Below are 17,772 nucleotides of genomic sequence, written 5' to 3'. Positions count from 1 at the left end.
TACCTTCCTCTTTGACCTGTTGAACTGCCCATGGTCCAGCTTAAATGATACAGTTTCTGGGTGTCCTCCCTAAACCACAGGATTCTCTGCGTGTCTTCACAAGTTTAACTGCTTTCTAAACCATTCTACTTTAAGAAAACTGTAATTACTGGGAAGTATATATGGTGTGTTCTAGGTAGAGTTGATGAAAAAATAGAGCTCAGACCTCCAATCAGTCGCTCCACAGTGAAGGAAAAAAGAAATGTTAAAATATTCTTACATGAGTTAAGGTATAATTATATATGCAAACTCATATGACACTCTACTTAAAATTAAAATCTTGGGTGACCTGTCTTCTATCAGCCCTAATCGAATGCCTAAGTGGGTTTCTGGTACATTTTCATCACAGTGTACATATTATAAGTAAACCTACCCTACCTGAGGCAGATGGGACTGCACCTCCTAAGTTTTTGTCCCCTGTGTCTGATAGAGTCCCTGAAAGAGCTTGTTTTGTAAATATGTTTGAATAAGTTCCTGTGTTTTCTCAATTGATTTTCACAGCAGTTGGTGAAGGGGATAAGGTGACCACCATTCACACTTCACAGTGGGGGAACTTAGACTCACTGTTGAGTCATCGGCCAAAGCAAGATCCCTGGGTCAAGATAACCTATCCTTCTGCCAACTCCTTTACAGGGTATCTGGCACCAAATGTGCAGAGAAGGATTTGGGTTCACTCATTTTCCATAAGGATCTATATTGTGTCTCTCATAGGAAATAGATTCCATTTAGTAGCCTACATAGAATTACTCTTACATTTCTAAATACCTGAAGAAACTAGAAAAGAGAGTATGCTTGCCTCTTAAAGGCTATTGGCTAGTTTTGCTTTCTTCTTCCCCAAGACTGATCTGAGGTCACTGTGCGTATCTCACAGTGCGTGTTTTTATTTTTGCTGTTGTTGTTGCTTTCTTCTCCTTCTCCAAGACTGATCACTGTGTATATCTCACAGTGCGTAGTTTTGTGGGCTAGAGATGATAGGATAAAAAATGCCCGGGATTTTTGAAAGACCTGCTTGATCTACAAGGGTATATGTGGCAGTAATGTGCCTCATGCTCTTCACAATTACACATAGATTCAGGAAGAAGATCATAAAGATATCTTTTAGAATGCCTTAGAAATCGAATATTCACCTATTCCAGATGTTCCTAGTTTTAATTATAATGAGGATGACTATTGTTTAGCACCTTCTAAGTTCCAATTGCTGTATACACAAAGCCTTATTCAATTCTTATAATAAATGCCACTTTTCATTCATCTGGCAGATGCTTGTGCTCTCCTGGATGAACAGGGATGTGATTAATTATTGATCAGGTGACTAACCCTGCTAATGAGTCAGTTAGCTAATCTGTAACCCTATTGCTTGGAGAAATAAAAACCATTTATTTAGAAGACGTGTACCTCTCAAATGTATTTGTGACAGGAATTTCAGATCAAGGGAATATATATAAATTTGTAAGCAGACTAGCCTTTTAAGGGCCTTCAGTTTGAAGCTGCAGCTAACACATCTGTCTCTGTATAGAACAAATAAATCCCACTGAAACTATGTTGCAACAGCAGAGTGCTTCAGTAACCTTGGTAATGACACAAGAGTACCCTGCCCATGCACTCTCCATGACTCATCAGGAAGTACCATTTGGACAGTTTCAGTTTGGGAAAGCAGCCAGTTCTCAGCCCAGTTCCCGCACACCCTTTGTCTGTCAGTACAGGTAAGAACGGGTTCAGAAAACATTGGCCTCTATTTCTTACATAACTGGGGGTAACAGTTCTTTATGTGCGGTGGTATAAAATTCAGTGGCTAGGAACAACTGTGGATGGCGACGCATAAACTCGAGCAAGCTCCCTGTCACGCCTCCTCTGACCCCATTTGCAGCAAAACAAAACAAAACAAAAAAAACAAAAAACACCCAAAACGAAATAAAGAATCATTCAAGGAAACGTGATGTCCGTGGCAAAATGTATGGAGCAGGAGTCCTCGGGAGATGCTGGAGACGTAGAGCACTTACAACAGCGGTTAGAGGAGCCAAGAGAAAAGCACAGCTCAAAGGGCGGCGGACACAGTAAAGAAGACAGTCAGTAGGAAGTGTGCCAGCGTGGCAGCACCTCCCAAGCCACCTCAACTCGCTTCCCTCAGCTGCACTTGGGCATAGCGAGGACTTTCATCCAGGAGAACGTTTTGTGCGCTCCTATCTGTGGTACCCTGCAATGAAAACATTTTCCCCACAAGCTGATTCCTGTGAACATGGTCCCATCCTGGGAGCTCCTGAATAGTGGAAAGAGGGCGTCATTTTTTTTTTCTCTTGGTGGGCAAAGGTGAGGCAGCCATGACCGTTGCACACCTGTTATATGTGCCAAAGGCTAGTTCCAATTAGACTCTTCCTATGGGTGCTAATGTATGTTAGTGTTGCTGCTGTTTCCCTCTTCAGTGGCTCAGCAATTATTCATTTAGCACTGAGCCCTTGAAAGAGTCTTCTCCCGGGCAGGGTTACCAAGCACTGCTCTGATGTCATGGGATTTATGTCCACAGACGTTTTGTTCCGAGATGTAAACTCTTAAGTTCAAAGTTGTCGTGTGCTTTTTGTCCAGAAGTACTGTTTTCTCATCACCTAAGACAACAGTTGCCTCTCATCTGTAGGCGATTACTAAGAACAAACAAAGGATTTTCCTGAAGTTACAACAGTTAGAAAATCACCCAGCAGGGAATCTTGGGGAGCTACCACTGAATCACTTTAGTAATCATATTCCAGACAGTCTAGCGGGAAGTCTCCATGGAGGGACCTATGCTTGTCTCTGTAGACACAGAATTTACTGAGTCTCAGCTCCATGGCCTTGCTTCTCTGAAGTGTTTAGTTTGCCAATGCAGGGTGCAGAATTTTATCACTGTCTCATCAATGTGTGTCCTTGCAAGGTGCAAACTTGGGAGAAGGGCGGGTTCCTTTCCTTTGACAAAATGCATCTTCCTACTGTTCAGCCAGCAATACTTAGCAAACCTGGAATCCCCTTCAGTCTACTTTATTATTATAGAATAAGTTCTTCTCCCATTTTATCAAGGCATAGCCGGAAATTTGTGTGTGTGTGTGTGTGTGTGTGTGTGTGTGTGTGTGCATGCACACTGGAACGTGAGGTTCTGACCTGTGTCAATATTATGAAATACTTTAGTCAAGGTAGTGAACATACTCATCGTGTCACAGAGTTATTGTATTTCTTTTTGAGATTATGATATTTAAGACCTGCTTTCCTGAGATCTTTAAGTATACGATCAATCAATTGTTATTAACCCAGTCACCATACAGTACAATAGACTTCTCTGACCTATCTATTCTAATTGAAACATAAATACACCCTTTATCAACATCATACCCTCTTCCTTCGACCTCAGTTCCTCCACAACTACCATTGGATGTTTGTTTTGCTTCTCTAAGTTCAACATTTTAACTATGTACATTGGTGAGATCATTTACTATCTATCCTTCTGCCCGTGTCTTACTTCACTTAGTATAATGTCCTTCAGGTTATCCATGTGGTTATGAATAAGAACCACTTCTTTAAGGCTGAAAAGGATTTCATCATATATGAATACCACATTTGAAATATTCATTTATTTGTTGATAGACACTGATTTATTTCTTATCTTGCCCATTGTGAGTAATGATATAATGAAAATGGGAATTCAGACTATCATACTAATTGCATTCCTTCAATATGCTATGGTCTGGATGTGTTCTTCAAAACTGTTTTCAACTTGCCAATTGTTAAAGATTGTTTTCCAGTAGCTACTCCGGCTGTAGCATTTTCTTACAGTAGCATAAACAGACTAGTATATGTACATTCTGAATAATGTGGGTTTTAGATCATATGGAAGTCCTATATTTAATTTTTTTCAGACTTAATTCACTTTATTTTTTCTGATCTAATACCCCTCTGTGGTAACCACAGATGGAGCCTGGGTTACCTGAACAGACTCTGGTTCAGATTTTCAGAAGATGCCCAATGAACTCTTGATCAGGAGACTTGGTAAACACAGTCTCTTTCCAGAGGTCAGGGGGTCAGTTAGCTGTAGGTCTTGGAGAAGGCATCAAGGATGCATCCAAACAAACCACCAGTAACAGCTTCTTGGACACAGGCACAGAGACAATGCCAGTACCTCTTAGGGCATGGATAAGGCACATCAGCACAGAGCTCCAGTGGCCTGTCACATTGCATGGGATGGTATGAGGCTTACCAATCTTGTTTCCCACATAGCCTCTCTGCTTAGAGACAATGGAAAGCCTGGCAAAGTGATAGCCTTTGGACCACAGTGGCTACTTCCTTGGAGCAGTTAACAGGACTGCTGGAGATAACACCACTGTAGTGCCTGATAGTGGCAAATATCTTGAAGCTTGAATACTGCCATCCCAAGTCTGATACTGCACTGGCATGGTCCTTAGAACTTCACCTTTTAGGAGTGCTCCCAGGAAAAGTCGATATTCTCAGAATCCCTGATGGGAAGGGAGAACAGGTAGATCTCCTCCAGGGACTTAATGTTTTTGTCCTTCAGCAGGTGACCCAGATTGTTGGCCAAGGTTCACTCCTTGTCTTCAGCTTTTCCTCAACAAGTCCCATGACCGTTCAAATCACTACTGAATCCTCCATCAAGGCCTCCACCAGCACCTCCCAAGCCTGGGCCCCAGGGTCCTCAGGAACCTGACATCCGGAACTGTCATCATCTGCCATTTGGAGTTTTCCCAAAGAAGAGTACAGTTCTTAACATTTAATAAGCTTTCAAATTCATTTCCATAATGCCTATCATCCCTTCCAACAATATTCAAGGGTTATTTCTTTCCACATTCTCATCAACACCTGCTACCTTTGACATTTTAATAATTGCTATTCTAACAGGGGCAAGATGATATCTCACTAAGGATTTATTTTACATTTCCCTTATTTTTTTAATGAACTGTACCTATTGACCATTTGTTTGCTTTTTATTATAAAGAAATCCTTATTCAGATGCTCTGATTTTTAAAATTAACATAATTTACTTTTTGCATTAAGTTGAGTTACTTATTTATTTTGGATATTATCCTCTTATGAGCTGTGTAACAACTATATATATATTATATTTCTGTGGTAGAGTGCCTGTATTCAGCCTCTAGAACTGTTAATCATCAACTAATGCATCCATCAATCAATTGAGAGAGTAATTTGAAAATAATTGGTATTGAGGAACCAACTACTCTTAACGTAGTCTGCATGCCCCGTAGTAGATCAGTAGATGGCCAACAGAAAACAAACTCAAAAGCATCTTTGAAGGTTTCTTGTCTCATGATTTCAAGTCACGGCTTTTTTCAAAAAAATATTATTTTTCATTTTTATTTTATTTTTACTTTTTTGTCTTCTGTTTTTACCCTGTAGGTCCATTGCATAAATATTATGGCTTCCAATTTAGTATTCTTGTAGGATTTCTGAGTGTACAAATGAGTGGATCTCTGTTTCTTGTGCCTTCTCTTGGGCTCTTTTCCTTCTGTTTGTCAATTTTGACATGTTGTGATGTGTTAGTTTTGGGGTTATCTTATGTTATTATTATCTTTTGGAAACCTGTTAGTTTTCTAATGAGAGACAGAAAGAGGTGAATCCAGATGGGAGGGGAAGTGGAAGGAACTAGAAGGAATAGAGGGATGGGAAACTGTGGCATAGACAGAGGGGCAACATAATCAGGATATATTATGTGAGGAGGAAAAAAATCTATCTTCAATAAAAAGGGAAGAAAGGAAATATATGGTATGATGACATTTTCCTTTGCTCTGCAGAAGCTAAGCTGAAAATAAACACCTGTGTCTATTTTTCCTTGTGTTGTTTGTGCTTTAGGGAATCACATTTAAAAAGTCACTTTTCAAACAAATACCAGAAACTGCTTTGTTACGGTGTTCCCATGTATATTAACTGTTTTGGTCCCGGGTTTCAATCTTCAATTCATTTAGAATTCATTTTTTTTAAATGACACAAGAGAATATCTAGTCTTTCCCTTATTCACATAGATATTTAGTTCTTCAAACACCAAGAATCAAGATTATCTTCCATCCGTTGTGTATTTTCAGCAGCTTTACATATACATATGAGGTTATTTCTGTACTCTCTGTTCTTTTGTGTTGGTCTGTATGTTTTATTAATACTTATTTTTTATTTTATGTGTGTGTGTGTGTGTGTGTGTGTGTGTGTGTGTGTGTGCGCGCACGCACACGCGCGCATATGTACAGGTGCCTGAAGAGGCCAAAAGCAGATGCCAGATTCTATAGAACTGGAGTTATGAGTGGCTGTGAACTGCCTGATGTGTGTATTGGGAACCCAACTCTGGTCCTCTGGAAGAACAAGTTCACTTAATTGCTGAGTCTTCTTTCCACCCCATCCCACCCCCCACACCCCATATCTGCTTTTAAGTCAGTGAAATGTTTTGATTTCCAGGAATTTTGGGTTTTTTTGTTTTGTTTTTTTGTTTTTTTTTGTTTTTTGATCAAGCAGTACAAAATATACAGTTTTGTGGTTTTTTGCTAAACATTGCTGAAGCTATTCGGGATATTTGTATTTTTATACAAATTATAGGGTTTTTTTTCACTTTGATTGAAAACTAAGATTGAAATTATTAACACAATGGCACTGAATTTATAGTTCACTTTTTTGAGGTGTATGAATGTGTACATGATTATATGTGTGTACACTCTGTGTGCACTTGTGCAGAGGCCAGAGGCCAATACCAGGCATCTTCTATTGCTTACCACCTTTTCATTATCATTATTATTTTTTGAGACAAGATTTCTCACTGAACCCGAAACTTACCAGTTGGCTAAACTAGATCCTCCCAGGTCCTCCTGTGTTCACTCACTTAGAACAGGAACACACTGCCATGCCCAAGTTTATTTTTTATCTATTTTTCACATAGATGTTGCTGATCTGAACTCAGGTCCTCATGCTTAGATAAGCAAGTAGTTTTCAAGGGCTCCATTTACTTAGTCCCCGAATATAACTTCTAATAATGCTAATTTAATCCATGAAGACAAAATATTTTATTTGTGTTTTATTCAACTTATTTCATGGCTATCTGATAGTTTGCTTTGTAGAAATGTTTCAACTATTTGATTTTATTCTATTTTTTAAATTTATCCTAAGTGTTTTAATTTTTTACACATGGTGAATTTTCTTGATTTCATGTTAGATGATATGCTAATAGGCAAGATAATTTTGAATATTGACTCTATTTCTTCACTTTACAGAACTTATTTCTAACAAGTTTTGTAAAAGTCTTAGGGCTTCTAATATACAAAATCATGCCGTCTGTAAAGAGCTTTTCCTTGTTGTTTTGTTTGCTTGTTTTTGTTTTGTTTTTGAAATTTTCTTCAATGGCTTTCATTTCTTTTCTTTGTCTGCTTTCTCTGGCTAGGACTTGATACTATACTGAATGGAAATCTCCAGACTTTAGCGGGTATCTCTCTCTTGAAACTGATCAAGGAGGAAAAATCTTTCAACTTTTCCTGTTGAGATGTTATTAGTGTGAACTTATCATATTTTATATTCTTTATGTGGGGATATTCACCTTCTCTCTGAAATGTACTGAGAGTTTTTGTGTCATGAACAAATACGTTAATTTTTATGTATTTTTGCTTCACCTGCTGAAATGATCATTTGCTGTTTTTCTCCATTCCATTACTGTGCCACTACACACTCTCATAACCTGTGCCTGCTGATCAAGGGTGTTAAAATATCAGTTCATTTTCTTGTAGCATTCTTATCTCTCATTAGTATCAGGATGATTCTGGCTCTATAAAATGAAATTTGGAAGATTTTCTTTCTCTCCCGTGTTCAGGAGAGTTTAAGAAGGGCTCGCATGAATTATTTAAATATTTGATAGATTCCACCAGTGCAGCAAGTGTGATAGACCACTACCAACCCACAGATAGAAGTAAATACTTAGAATCCCCCTTCCAAATCTCAGGGAACATTATCATCAAAGGGTGGGAAGAATGTAAGAGCTGGTAAGGGGGTGGAACGCTGTGTCATGGTTTCCTCTTTATGGAAACATTCCTTTCTAGAGGGAGGAGGGAGGCTCGTAATCCTGAATAAGTAAAGGAAATTTACAAGTCTCAGGGACCTCCTAAAAAGAATAAGAATGATAAGGTCCTTCCCAAGGTTAAGAAGGCAGAAAGCAATCGCTAGTTGTGCAGGGGACTCAAAGATGCAGCTTTTGTGAATTGTTACCTACTGATGCTGAGGTTAACTTTTCCTTGATACAGTTGCCTTTGAGTCAGTCATGCTACCATAATTAACCTTCCACCCTCCTGTGAGCTATGCTAGACTTGGCTGGAATGATTTCTTTGGTCTGTTGTTAGTTCCCTATCTGATGTGAGCAGATATTTGTAATGTCTTACAAAGAAAAAAAAAATCACATAACAGCAGCTAAAATTAGTTTTGAATATATCTCAGAGTTTTTGAGTGAGTATGTGTTTTTAGTGCATAGGTTCATGTGATTGTGTTTGTAGAACTATGTGCACATGGCAGTACATGTGTGCACTTGTGTGTTTGTGTGTGTACGAAAGTGCAGAGGCCAAAGGATGAGGCCAGATGTCATCTTCTATCACTCTACAGCTATTTTTTTTTTTAAATAGAGTCTCTTACTGAACCTAGCACTCACCAATTGGCTAGCCTTGCTAACCAGTGAGCTCTGAGCATCTGCCTATCTTTACTACCTGCAGCACTAGTGTTATGAAGAGTAAAACCCAACACCTGGCTTTTTATGTGATTGTAGTGACCCAAACTCAGGTCCTCTTTCTATGTGGCAGATATTTTACTGACTGAGCAATCCACCCAGTTCTACCGGAACTTCTTTGGCTTTAAAAAAAAATTGTTCCTTTTATTTTTGAGATTTTAATATAATTGCATCATTTTCCCCTGTTCCTTTATTCCTTTCCCCCTTTTAAAGTAGGCAAATGGAATCATAGTCTACAGGGCAGTGTCTTGGTATTAGTTCTCAAAAGCATTTCTACAACTTAGATCTGTGAGGACTGATCCACTGTCAGGATCTCCTAGCATGGACCAAGGAGATCATCCTGAGGCCAGCGAGGTGCTGGCAGTCTATCTACCCCAGAGAGCGTTGATAACTTTCTCTCTACTGTGCTAGCCAGACTTAGAGGAAGGATGATAAAGATAATACAAAACTGTCCTTGATACACTCATCAATGTATCTTTTCCCATTTACGTACAATAACCATATGCTGTGATTTCTCACTTGTATTCTTTAGCTTGTATAAAGATGTTTTCCTACATGGAAAGTTGTCCAAGCTGTTTCTATAAGAGATGGATATTACAAAGTTCATCTAATTTTTTTTTTACCATACCTTCATTTTGGTATTTGACAAAAAATATTGTAAATAGTACTTTAGATAGATTTAAAAAGATAATAATACCCAATTCAAATTGAACATGTTATATGCTGAGTGCTCTATAGGAACTACTTTAATTTTCTTAATCCCTCATTAGTTAGGCATGATTAAAATTTCTCTCATGAAGATACTGAGGCTTAGTGAAGTTTATTAATAACCTAAATTTACATAACTATGAAGTAGGGTCACTAGTTTCTTAACCTAAGCAATATGGTATCCATTTCAATGATCTGTGTTGTCATCTTTATCTGTCAAACAGTCTCCAAATCAAATTCTAAACTTTATGCCTTTAACACAAAGGCAGTATACAATGGACCACATCATCATTCCCAGAGCACTTTTCAGACTCCTAAGATTCTCTATAATATAGCTTGAAAATCACTGATACTGGCTACAATTCATATAACCACAAAGGTTAGGTACAGAGTAAGGACTAGAGGGCAGGGAAGAATCTTCCTGGGAATGGGAAGCAGAACAGAAAATTATGGATGGAAGTTTGGGGCGGGGAACTTGGATGAGAGGATCAAATGGGGAGTGGGAGGGAAGATAGAATAAGGGAGGGAGTATAGGGAGGGAGAGCTAACACTAAGGACCACTGAGGGGTTATATGAAAACTTAAGAGTGTAGAAGCTTCTTGAAATATGTGCATAAATGAAAGAAATTTAAGTGGAATCACTAAATAACAGGAAAGACAATGTTCCCACTGGACATTTATCACCAAAAGAAACCTCCGGTGCTGGGAATGGGTTACATATACTGAGTCATTGGCCAAAGATGCCTCATTGAAGCCCCCAAACAACTCAGGCTATTGCTAAGGCCATAGATTGCTCTTCACAAACTGATGGTAAGGCCCTATTGCTGAAGACAACACCTACAGAACTCACTGAACATGGAGAAGTTGGGCCAGTGCCTCCTTAGAGGTTTCATCCCTAATGACCAGTGTTTATGGTATTGGAAGGTACTCTGCACACTACCCGAGGAGAAAGTTAAATACCAACTGAGCTACAAACACTTCAGTCTACAATGGTGACTTGCCTCAAGACACACTGGTGCAATAGCGGCACGAAGCTTGTGGGAATCACCAACCAGTATCTGACTGGATATAAGGCCTGCTTGTAAGATGGAACTCTGGCACTGCTCAGGTAGATAATCTGCGTCATGCGTCTAGGTGGGAACCAAATACTACTGTTCCACTAATTATGGAAATAAAATGACACTTAACAATATTCTGTTGTAGCAAGTCTTTCTCTGTACTGCCATATCCCAAATTATGACACAGAGACTTATTATTAATTATGAAAGCTTGGCCGGCCTATAGCTTAGGCTTGTTCCACTAACTCTTATAGCTTAAACTAACCAATTTTTATTAATCTATGTTTTGTTTTGTGGCTTTTTACCTCTCTTCCATCGTGTACCTCCTGTTTTCTCTCTGTGTCCTCTGGTGTCTCCCCCATGCCTAGATTCATCTCCCCTTCTTCTCTCTCTTTCGGGAAGTTCCACCTAACCTCTTCCTGCCTAGCTATTGGCTATTCAGCTCTTTATTAAACCAATCAGAAAGTGCCTTAGCAAAGACGCATCTTGACAGTGTACAAAAAGATTATTCCTCAACATTCTGCTATACTCATAGATCAGTGTCTTGCTCAGTCATCATCAGAGAAGCTTCCTTGAGCTATAGATGGGAACAAATACAGAGACCCACAGTTGGACCATGTACAGGCAGTGAGAAACCATAGAACACTCTGTCCTAGATGGGGTGTCTCCATCAAATCCCTCTACTCAGGGGTGTGGGAACTCTGTGGAATAGGAGGCAGAAAGAGCCAAGGATGGAGGACACCAAGGAATCAAGGCTTCTAGACATAAGAGGACTGACACACATATGAACTCAGAGACTGTGACAGCATACATTGGGCCTTCACAGGTTTCAGCCAGATGGGGTCCCAGAGCTGAAAGGGAAAGTGGACACAAGCCTCCATCCCTAACCTAGAAGCTATGTCCAAATGATAACCACTCCCAAAGGGAAAATTAATTTTCACCAACAGAATCTCACTGTGTATACAAAGCATACTTTAGGGTAGGCCCTGTGGCCAGTAGCAGATGGCCAACACAAAATGAACTCAGTGATATTTTTGGAGTGTTATTGTTTCATAATACTTTGTCTGGGCTTTTATTTATTTACTTACTTTTGCCTTACAGGTCTTTTTGTTTTGTCCTGTTTTGGTTTGCTTGTTTTTATTTCTTCTTCTTCTTCTTCTTCGTCTTCTTCTTCTTCTTCTTCTTCTTCTTCTTCTTCTTCTTCTTCTTCTTCTTCTTCTTCTCCTCCTCCTCCTCCTCCTCCTCCTCCTCCTCCTCCTCCTCTCCTCCTCTCTTCTTCTTCTTCTTCTTCTTCTTCTTCTTCTTCTTCTTCTTCTTCTCCTCCCTCCTCCTCCTCCTTTCTTCTTCTTCCTATTATTATTTCAGATGCCTGTTGTTTTCTAATTAAAGCCAGAAATAAAGGGTGTGGATTTGGGTGGGTGGGGAAGTGGGAAGGATCTGGAGGAGTTGGGGTAAGGGACACCATAATCAGATCGTATTGTATGAAAGAAAATCAATTTTCAAGAAAGAATAAAGAAAGGAACTCACTGCTAGTTCTGTAGTGTTGTTATAACTTGTGGCTGTCTTGGGTCATTTTCATCCTCTCACCCAATGTGAGGTTGAACTGTTGACCTTGTGTACATCCTACTTCACAAATGAGTCTGTCAGATATGCTAAGCCTATAGGCTGAAGATGATGCTCCAACACTGTGGAGAAACCTCAGGTGACTGCCCAGGCAGCTGGCTGTTTCTGTCAACTCACAAATTTTTTGGAAGTTGCTTGCATGCACTTCCTGTTTTTATTTTTGTTAGCTAATATTATTTCCTTCTTGGATCTCTGAGGGAGTTGAAGATTAGTTAGTTAGAGTTGAAGATTAGTTAGTTATAGTTGAAAATTAATTAGGATAGAAAGTGAATTAGATACATTTTGGATTTACCAAAATAGGAAGATAATGGGATTATTTTCTCTGATTTGTCAAATACAAATGGACTAGACATTATTTAGGTATTTATTACTTGTATATATTGTATATAGTTATTGTACTTTTGTATATAGTTTTTCTTTTGTTAGTTATAACCTTTTGCTTTTTTTTCTTTTTATTAAAATAGAAAAGGGGAAATGTGGTGGTAATCTAATTGTACTGAAATGTGATTTTGATTGTATGTTAATAAAGTTGACTTGTGTCACAAAATCACCCACCCATGTATCCGACAGCAGAGTTCAGTTCCCCAAAATTACCTAGTATAGGAGTAAGTAGTTATCAGTATTTATAACATGCAACAGGATAGCACAAGCTCCCCAGGTCTTCGCAATGAACACTGCCATGCTTCAGTTCTACAGTGAGCTCCTGACAGGGTTCAGGGGCTCCTTCTCATGATGCAATCCAAAACAAGCAACCTGGGAAAACAGAAAATTCACTCAGCCTGGAAGATGTTCAAACAATGTGCCCCCCTTGGAGCACCCTACCTTAGCAATTTTGCATTCAATTTATATTCTTTCTGTAGATATAAAGAAGACATTATTAAAAAATATCACGTTGGGTTAGGTGCTATTTTTCTATGCACTCCTCACAAGTGTTTTAAAAGCCATGGAAGAGGCATGGGTCATCATTTGAACTGTCCTTTTAATAATTGTACTTTCTAATATAAAACAGCCTTGATGTGAGTCTCCGGAATCTTTCAGAATTTGCTATCCTCCATCACAATTTTGCTGATAGTCCTGATTTCCACCCACAATAAGCAAAACATGTTCAGCCTTGACTTCTCCTGCTAGTTATGTAACTTACTGTCAAAAGGAAATGTTTGTATAGGTATTTAACATTTATTTACAGTCAGTATATGTGTATATGTATGTGTTGTGTATGTATGTATATCTATGTTCTGTGAGCATGTGTGTGTTGTATATCATATGTGTATGTGTTTTATGTATATGTGTCGTGTGTGGTGGTGTGTTGTGATCAAGATGAAGAAACAAGATAAACCTTATTTTATTTGACACTTTTTCCCTAGAGTGCCGATGTGCAAGCTTGAAGGAGTCTGAACTGGGCTACATGATGAGATTGCTTTTCAAAAGAAGTAGTTTAAAATTTTTAAATGTTTCTTAAATCCTCTGAAGACTGGGTATAAATATGCAATTTCATAAACACTTGATAATACTTCATTTCTTGAAATAAATATAGTGAGGTTTAATAAAAGACTAACAATTTTAGTCAGTGAATTCTTCAACTTTTTGTTAATATTTAGATCATTTATATCTAGGTTCTTCTATTTATTTTGCTGATATGATTATCTTATTTGAATTTCTGAGCATTGATTTCATCACCCGAAAAATGTGAACAATATTACCTGACCATCTTAATTTATAGCCTCATATTAAGACACTGCACAAGTCTCCAAATAAGTGAATGAGTCACACAGGTCTTAGTGTTTTATAGGGGCAGTAGCTGTGAACCCAAAATGAACGTTAATAGTAGCACTAAATTTTGTGGCACATTAGGTGGCATCTGTGATGCTGTATAAAAGCAGCTGTCTGCAGCCTCATCTGTGTAAGAATCACCATCGAGACAGCTCTGGAGAACTTGCCTTGATGGCCATTCAAGGGCTGTCTCTGCACAAAATGGCTATGGATTGCTCAGCTCCCCCCTGCCTAAAGGAGTCTAACTGCTTGTGTGATATTTTGATCATTCAATTTGATTGCTTTAAGTGTGGTAACTACTGTATCTGCTCTACACTTTTTCTTGATGTGTTGACATTGTTTTAAAGAATGTCTTTTAAGAAAAAACACATGACTTGGCCCCCAAAAGCTAAACCACAAGCAAAAACTAGTACACACTGTGAGAGGCCGGCTTCCACTTTTTCCCAGGGTACTCTTGAGGAGAGAGGGATAAGAAATATCTAGATAGAAAGATTGTGGGGAGAAGACAGACTGAAACATGGGATAGCTTTGGGAGGACCTGGATCAATATCCACCAACCCCTTCTGTCTCTTCTAAAGGGCTTTTTATAGGAATGCCAAGGGGCGGGGCAAAAGACCTCCCCCTAGCTTAGCCAAGTGCAGACCTTTTTCAAACACCTGGTAACCACACATGTGGTCAAGCAATCCTCTAATGTACCCCTGCTGAGTAAAGCAAGCTCAGATCTCACTAGGAAACTCTGTGGGCCCCCACAGCACACCAGGATTTTATATCGATACTGCTACATGATCATTGCTGCTTAGAAACACAGTGACCCTTCTCATAAAGTGATAAAAAACTATGTACACAGACATTCACATAGAAAACATTTTGCATTAGCTATATAAAATATGGTTTCTTGGGCTTTTTATAAAAAACACTTAGAAAGAAATACTACGTCAAAAATGCTAGGACCCAGTTTGTGCGTGCGTGCGTGCGTGTGTGTGTGTGTGTGTGTGTGTGTGTTGCATACACTTGAGTATGTGGGTGTCCATGAGCATGCATACAGAAGACAAAGCCGACATCAGGTGTCTGCCTTTATCACTTTCTGCCTTACCACCTAAGACAGAGCCTCTGACTGAGGCGCAAGCTCACTGTTTTGGATAGGCTGGCTGGCCAGGGAGCTGTCAGGATCACCTGTCTCCACACTTTGATAACAGGCACACACAGCTATGTCTGGCTTTTTATGTGGGTGCTGGGGATTAAAACTCGGGTCCCCATGCTTACAGAATAAGCACTCTTAGCCATTAAACCACCTCCCAGTCCCAAGATGGTCTTTAAAAAGAGAAAGGGTAAGAAATTTGAAATCTAAAAATGAAATACTATGATCTTTGTTTTAACTGCTAGTTCAAACCAATAAACTCCCACAGGAGAATCAGAAAGCAAGCAAACTTGTTAGTAAAAAGGATACCATGACTAAGATGCTTAGGACAGGAAGTTTGGGATTTTTCACACCAAAAGGTGGGAAAAAGACACACGTCAGTGTTCTCCTCCAGTGAGAGAAATGCCAAATGTCATGCAAGTGTTGCCCATCAAAATGAAAACACTTTGGAAAAATAGTGTCTCGCACAAAAGTGCTAAAGATGATACATCTTTGATTTCTCAAGAGCTATTTCTGATTACTGTAAATATTTTGAAACTCTCATGGCCCACTACAACAAAGGTTACATTAATCTCACTTTTCCTGTTTCCAAATTCTAAATTAATACAGTTCATGTGTACAGCAAATATTTGATTTCCAGATTGCTTTCCAAAATTTGTTTCTGGGTCAAGTGTTTGGAGTATGTTTGCCCTTTACAAAAACCTAAAAATTTCTGTCTTGGAAAAAAAAATATGTTTATTCTTTCACCTGAAACAACATGAAGACTATATACGAAATAATGTTTGGTAAGCAATGGTATCAGGCAATGAGAGCAGTGATCCCTGTGAGATGGGAAAGCTTTGTGAGGGACTTGAGAGGAATTCTAAAATGTCCTATAGAGGGAGAAATCCAGGAGGAAATTGGCAGACAGCTTAGTTGAAATGATTGAGCTGAGATTCTGGACAATCAAAGGCATCTACAAATCTCAGGACCATGGACCACAAAGGAGAGAGCTTTCAACATGGAGGTTGTCTCAGAATTTGAAGATCTGTGAGACTTCCTTTTAAATATCCACCTATGCAGTACAGAGACTTCCCTTCAAATATCCACCTACAAAAGCTATATGACTCTTGAAAAAGAACTACACCATGATTAAAGGCATAAATGTCTGACACTTACATGAGCCAGGAATAATGCCAGTTCCCATCACCCAAACTGAAAAGATTCAGGAATCAAGGAAGATTGGTAGAGCATCTACCAACTTTGGTACCTCACTAATGAGAAACAATTAGCCTAAATATGTACATCATTTTAGTCTCAAAAGTAAGACATCAAGGAATGAGACAACTTCTCAGAAACATGACTCCATCCTAGAACAAAACTAAGAAGTTTATTAAAATGCACATTTCATAGCATTCAACAAAGTGAAGCTGACAATGCCTAACATCTAATAAGAAATTTATTTCACTTAAAAATGAGAAAAATATGTCTTATAAAGCAGAAATGCTGAAATAGTCTTCCCCAGGGAAGAAAACAGCAATTGGTTGTCCAATACCAAATGACAAATATACATACAAGTTAGCATTATAGAGACTAAGCAGGCTATATTTAAAAATACATCCATGCAATAACAATTAATAAAAGAAGAGGCCATGAATTAGAAAAGGGAGTAAGGAGGCGTATATGAAAGAGTTTGGAGAAAGGAAAGGGAAGGGGGAGAGGATGTAATTATAATCTCAAAAGAAAAAATATTACAAAAATAATTAGTCAAGGAAAAAACTCAGAACTTTACATATATTATAACAATCAAATATGAACTTTTAATAACTATAATTACATTCCATATGTTTAAAAAGTTATATAAAGGTGTGAAAAATAATGAAAAGCACAATCATGTTTCTAGAGGTTAAAAACACACAGGATGAGGCCGGGCGGTAGTGGCGCACGCCTTTAATACCAGCACTTGGGAGGCAGAGGCAGGTGGATCTTTGTGAGTTCGAGGCCAGCCTGGGCTACCAAGTGAGTTCCAGGAAAGGCGCAAAGCTACACAGAGAAACCCTGTCTCGAAAAATAAACACACACACACACACACACACACACACACACACACACACACACACACACACACACACGATGAAATAAACAGCAAAGGGAATGATAAGTATTTGGAGACCTGGCAACAGAAACTTCAAAATAAACACACAGGAAAAAAACGGAACCAATCAAAAAGTAAACAAAGCTTTAAAGAGCTGCAGGGCGATAACAGCTAAATATACATGCCATTAAGAGTACTCAGGGAAAGGAAAGAAGGGACTGAGTTTTTTTTTATTTTTCTTTATTAAGAAATTTTCTACTCACTCCACATACCATCCACATATCCCCCCTCCTCCCTCCTCCCTCCTCCTACCCCCCAGCCCTCTCTCCCAAGCCACCCCGCACCCCCACATCCCCCAAATCAAGGTCTCCCATGTGGAGTCAGCAGAGCCCAGCACACTGAGCCTAGGCAGGTCCAAGCCTCTTCCCGCTTCACCAAGGCTGTGCAAGGCATCACACCACAGGCACCGGATTCCCAGAAGCCTGCCCATAGACCAGGGATAGATCCCGATCCCCCTGCCTGGGCGCCCCCCAAACAGTTCGAGCCAAACAACCGTCCTCCGTATCCAGAGGGTCTAGGAGGGACTGAAAATTTTTAAAAGAAATTATGCCTGGAAATATTCCAAATCTGAT

General features: G+C 39.1%; 1 pseudogene; it reads left to right on the top strand.

Moving 5' to 3' along the window:
* LOC114695585 overlaps nt 1–1,746 on the top strand; it is a 43,489-nt pseudogene extending 41,743 nt beyond the window's left edge.
* Nucleotides 1,747–17,772: the final 16,026 nt, after the last annotated feature.

This window comes from Peromyscus leucopus, chromosome 3 (genome assembly GCF_004664715.2).
Source record: "Peromyscus leucopus breed LL Stock chromosome 3, UCI_PerLeu_2.1, whole genome shotgun sequence".
NCBI lineage: Eukaryota > Metazoa > Chordata > Mammalia > Rodentia > Cricetidae > Peromyscus > Peromyscus leucopus.
This window is presented reverse-complemented; position numbering and strand designations above follow the sequence as displayed.